The 6,000-nt window shown below is 34.3% G+C and overlaps 1 protein-coding gene across 2 annotated transcripts in view; it reads left to right on the top strand.

The window, feature by feature from the left end:
• Positions 1-273: 273 nt before the first annotated feature.
• LOC149790625 (cardioacceleratory peptide receptor-like) overlaps positions 274-6,000 on the top strand; it is a 132,226-nt gene continuing 126,499 nt past the window's right edge. For both annotated transcript variants that reach the window (XM_089972738.1, XM_089972743.1), the window contains exon 1: positions 274-533. The gene's annotated coding sequence lies outside the window, so the exon portion shown is untranslated. The remainder of the gene's footprint in view (positions 534-6,000) is intronic.

Below are 6,000 nucleotides of genomic sequence, written 5' to 3'. Positions count from 1 at the left end.
AGGTATAATTATGACAACGTGCGCCTGAAAATAATACCTCGAATGTTGTCTTTGTTGGCGACTTGGTCATCTTTAGATACTGCTGTCACAGCCGAAGAAGTACACATTGGGGGAGGGGTAGATTTGTACAGTAGTGTTTTTCATGACTGAAATATATTCCTTCTGCTCATTTGCATTTAGTTGAGAGTCGTGAGCCGTGGCTGATGAAATACGTTTGTGTCCTGTGAGCTGCATGATTTTATTCGCTGACACTCCGGCTTTTGAGAGTCTGGTAACTGTTGTTTGCCTGACGGGATGATTCATGAAGCTATTCTGAATTCCCGCATTTTCAGCAGGAACCTTCATCAGGATAGTGTCTCCCATCGGGCTTGGGTAATACCTCAAAATAAGGGTTGATATTCATTTTGAAGTCGCTGTGTTTCGTGAGATTCCAAATACGGGATAAAACAATGTTATTCTGAGTGACTACAAATGCACCGTTTAGTGAAACAGAACATGCTCATGAACCTGCTGATTGATACATTGTATCCAAGGTTAGTGTGATGTGTTCTTTCTCTGTCTATATCTCTGTCTCTGTCTCTCCATTTCTTTTCTTGCAATTTGTAGTCTTTGGATTTTGGTGGTGGCTAAAGTAGATATCATACAATGTCGTTTTGGATTACACCTATATCTAGTCGTCACTCTTGCATATAGAAACAAATGGTTCACTAAGATAGTCATTTAGTAGGTATAGATGGTTATTTTCTTTTGTCCTAGGATCTCTCTCTTCACATCTCATAACAATACATACATAGATACATACATACATACATACATACATACATACATGCATACACACATACATCGAATGAGAACACGATATTAGCATATAAGGAAGCGGTGAATATTTTACTTAACAATGTTAAACTAATGGGACGTTTAATGAGGTATATAATGAGAACAAAGATTTTGCTATGGATGTTGTACAAGATCAGTTTATGGGATGATCACTTGAATTGTTTTAGACTGTACTCTCGAAACAATTGATAATGGAAACAAATGCAGAATGTACGTTGAATCTAAATAAATGGTTATGCATATTAGATGTGTTTCGCAAGTCACGGGTATAATACAAACAACCCAGTGCATATCACAGAAACAGATGTACTTCACAAGTCACGGGTATAGTACCAACAACCCCATGCATATCGCACATATTGATGTACTTCACAAGTCAAGGGTATAGTACAAACAGATGTACTTCACAAGTTACGTATAGTACAAGCAACCTAATGCATATCACAAAAATAGATGTATTACACAAGTCACGGGTATAGTACAAAGAACCCCATGCATATCACACAAATATATGTACTTCACAAATCACGGTATAGTACCAACATCCCAATGCGTATCACACTAACAGATGTGCTTCACAAATCACGGGTATAGTACCAACATTCCAATGCATATCACACAAACAGATGTATTACACAAATCACGGATATAGTAAATACAACCCAATGCATATCACACAAACAGATGTACTACACAGGTTACGGATATAGTACAAAACAACCCCATGCATATCACACAAAAAAGATGTCCTACACAAGTAACTGGTACAGCACGATCAACCCAATGCATATCATACAAAAAGATGTACTACACAAGTCAAGGGTATAGTACAAACAAACCAATGCATATCACACAAACAGATGTACTACACAAGTAACTGGTATAGTAGAAACAACCCAATACATATCACATATAAGTCACAGGTATAGCAAAGACAACCCAATGCATATCACACACAAGTAACTGGTATAACACAAATAACCCAATGCATATCAAACATAAGTCACAGGTATAGTAAAGACAACCCAATGCATATCACACACAAGTAAATGGTATAGTACAAATAGCCCAATGCATATCACATATAAGTCACGGGTATAGTAGAGACAACCCAATGCATATCACATATAAGTCACGGTTATAGTAGAGACAACCCAATGCATATCACATATAAGTCAAGGGTATAGTAGAGACAACCCAATGCATATCACATATAAGTCAAGGGTATAGTAGAGACAACCCAATGCATATCACATATAAGTCACGGGTGTAGTAGAGACAACCCAATGCATATCACACAAGAATTTAACCCATGTCTTGATTTTGTGTCCGTGTCATTGTTTACCTCTACCGATTTTATTGTTGCCACTAAGTAACAAAATACAAACTTTGTAACCGACAATATTTTAATGATTGTTTACTAAGTATCGTGCTAATTATGCAATCAGACATTTCTCACTTTGCTATATTTGTTTTTGTGCCTATATTGCAAAATTAACTAAAATTAAAATTACAAAATGTGCATTTGTCCATATAACTCACTTCACTGTCTCATCACTTTGTTTTCTTTTTTGTACGTATTGAGTTGCTCTTTTTACAGTGAAGATTAGTTCAGCTAGGTGGAGGAAATGAGTGAGAAAAGATAGGCGTGACCTTTATAGTGAGCGAATTAGGTCAAGGTAGAAAGAGCATTAGCTTAATTAGTTTCAAACTTCATTTTGAAGAAAAGGTAAACAAACAGCAAGCATTAGACAGGTAGAAAACAAATCCATATTTTACGAAAATAACCAAAAAGTATATTATATTGCATGTGAGCCTTGACCTGTTCAAAGAGTGCTATTTAGTATCAGATCTCAAGGCTCCTAACACATTGGTTCTAGTTTTGTATTGAAGGAAAGGCAGGATTACGTTTTGATACAAGATAAATTCTGTAATGCCAAACATTACAATATAGTGTTTACTATAGTACAACCTATTAAACTCTATCCCTCACATTTTCCCTTGTTAGGTTCTTGTAGATGATTTTTGTGTTGTTTTTAATGCATACTAAAGGTATTTTGCTTTCATGTGGTTCATTCAAATATACAATTAGGCCAACACAGCTTATGAATACATTAACAGTGACACTTTGTGACATACACAATTCATTAATATGTTCCCAATGCACATGGCTAGCACATCACCATTCTTACTATGGTCATTTCTTTCTTAAAGGTATCTAATAATCTACAAAGAACAGAACGTATATTAAATGATACAATGCATAACAGTCTTGAGAAAATATATGCACTTCATGCATGTATTATTATATGAAATTTGTGTCGCGTACTTGTACATTGCAGTCCCAAATGGGAGTCCTTTGTATGTTAAGACACTGTACATATATATTACAGCTCATTTAATTATGTATATACGTAGGGACCAACATAATATACTGACGTACTGACAAATGCATTATCTCTAGAAATATAGTGTAATAAATTAATTAACAAAACTGAGGGAATTTTATCTGCATGAATATATATTTGCCAGTTCTATGATATGATAATACCCAACCCACCATCTACGGTTAAAGGAATTCTGGAACGATTATCTATTTGAGATCATATCATCCTGATAATCTAACCCGGATGAACCTCGTTTGTTTTTGTATTCGATAATGAAGCAACGCTATCATTTCCTACATCAGCCTGTCAATGCCCTATGGGAAGAATTATGATTTACCTAATTACAGTTCACTCTAATTAGTCTCTGTAAAGCCTAATTCAAGCCATAAAGGTCATATCAAGGGATTTGATAACCAATTCAGATCATAAAGGTCATATCAAGGGATTTGATAACCAATTCAACTAAGAACAAAATTATATTTGTTTTACACGTGGCCTTAATTGTAGTCTGTCCATGTTAATTTCCTAAGAGGAACCATATTTTGTTTTTCAGAACTCGTAATACTTTTTTCGAAATTATGATGTCATTGCGATAAAATGAGATGTCTATTACAGTGTTATAACATTGATATATATGTTAGTCATATTTTTAAACTATATTACTAATATAGTTATTTTTGACAGAGCTATTAATTAGATTTATTAATATATTTTAATACTATATTGATTTTCGATAGGGTTATTAACACATTTATTAAACTGTTTTAATACTATATTGATTGTCAACAGAGATACATCATCCTACCTCGCAAATAATACACAGACCAGTCACGTGTTATGTCACGAGTAAACGAGTGAGTGGGGATGTTAAAAAGTATGACTTTATTTCCTTTAGCGGGATTATTAATATATGTGTGCACGGATGCTGAGATTTAACGTACGTGTTATGTTGCTGAGATTTAGCATACATGTAAGGTTGCTAAGATTTAACATACAAATGATACTGCTGAGATTTAACATACGTAACATATTCTTTAAATTTAACATCCATGTAAAGTTGCCAAGATGTAACATACAGATAACTTTGCTAAGATTTAACATACATCCCATGTTGCTATGATTTAACATACATCCCATGTTGCTATGATTTAACATACATCCCATGTTGCTATGATTTAACATACACCCCATGTTGCTATGATTTAACATCCAGCCCATGTTGCTATGATTTGACATACATCCCATGTTGCTATGATTTAACATTCATCCCATGTTGCTATGATTTAACATACATCCCATGTTACTATGATTTAACATACATCCCATGTTACTATGATTTAACATACGTGAAATGTTCCTTAAATTTAACATCCATATAAGGTTGCTGACACTGAATATGCGTGTAAGGTTAGTGAGATTTAACATACGTGTAAGGTTAGTGAGATTTAACATACGTGTAAGGTTAGTGAGATTTAACATACGTGCAAGGTCGTCAAGATTTAACATACGTGTAAGGTTCATGGGATTTAATATACATGTAAGGTATCTGAGATTTAACATACGTGTAAGGTTAGTGAGATTTAACATACGTTCAAGGTCGCCGAGATTTAACATACGTCTAAAGTTAATGGGATTTAATATACATGTAAGGTATCTGAGATTTAACATACGTGTTATGTTGGTGAGATTTAACATATGTGTAAGGTTGCTGAGATTTAACATACGTGCAAGGCAGCCGAGATTTAACATACGTCTAAAGTTAATGGGATTTAATATACATGTAAGGTATCTGAGGTTTAACATACGTGTTATGTTGGTGAGATTTAACATAGGTGTAAGGTTGCTGAGATTTAACATACGTGTAAGGTTGTTGAGATTTAACTTAGATGCTATTTTTTGCTGAGATTAATTTAAGTATTTTGTGGCATGTATCTTCAGTTGCCTTCGGTTTGTATGTATATGAGGTTGTCTATTGTTGAGATTTGTTTTATACTGAAAGTGTTTGAAAGAGATTACTGTTGTTGGTAGGACTTATCTTACGTTTGTGTCAGGCAAACGTTTTTGTTTTCAGTAGGATTTATGTCGTCCGTGGCCTACAGAGATTAATGTTGTAATTGGGACTTATATTGTCTGTGTCTGTGCATGCTCGATGTTTACATAACATTGTTGGTACGATATCCTTTAAATATTCTGTACCTGTCCAATGTTTATTTAACAATGTTGTTAAGGCATCCCTTAGGTTTGCTTCGCCTGGTCAAGGTTTATTTAACGTAGGTGGTAATGTTTTCTTTAAGCTTTGTGTGCCTGTCTAAAATTTATTTAAGGTTGGTATTTATTACTTCCCTTACGATTTATGTGACCCGTCAAGGTTTATTTAACGTTGGTGGCAATATTTCCGTTTAGATTTATTTGCCTGGCGATTGACATGTAACGTTGTCGCAAAGATTTATCTTACGTTGTCTGGTCGTGACTTAAATTTAGTTTACATTGTAGGTAACGCGGACTTGCTTTATGTATCTGCAGTCTTATTTAAAATGGCAGCGTTTTCTGAAGCCAAAAATGACCTTCAGTATTACCTTCAAGATTATCTTCAATATTTCGTTGCTAGAGGAGCAGCAAATTATGGTCATTTGGGTGATTAGTCCAGTGAAAGTTGGCAATTAAAAGTTTAACTTAAATATAGTTTTAAAACAAATCTCTTCTGCTTTAATTCAAAAAGTATGATACCTTTCTTGTTATAATAGAAACAGCACTGAATAGGAGAAATACGAAAGCA

This window comes from Sinohyriopsis cumingii, chromosome 10, assembly GCF_028554795.1.
Source record: "Sinohyriopsis cumingii isolate HCF-2022 chromosome 10, ASM2855479v2, whole genome shotgun sequence".
In the NCBI taxonomy this organism is placed as follows: domain Eukaryota; kingdom Metazoa; phylum Mollusca; class Bivalvia; order Unionida; family Unionidae; genus Sinohyriopsis; species Sinohyriopsis cumingii.
Note: the sequence above shows the minus strand (reverse complement) of the source record. Positions and strands in the feature narration are given on the sequence as shown.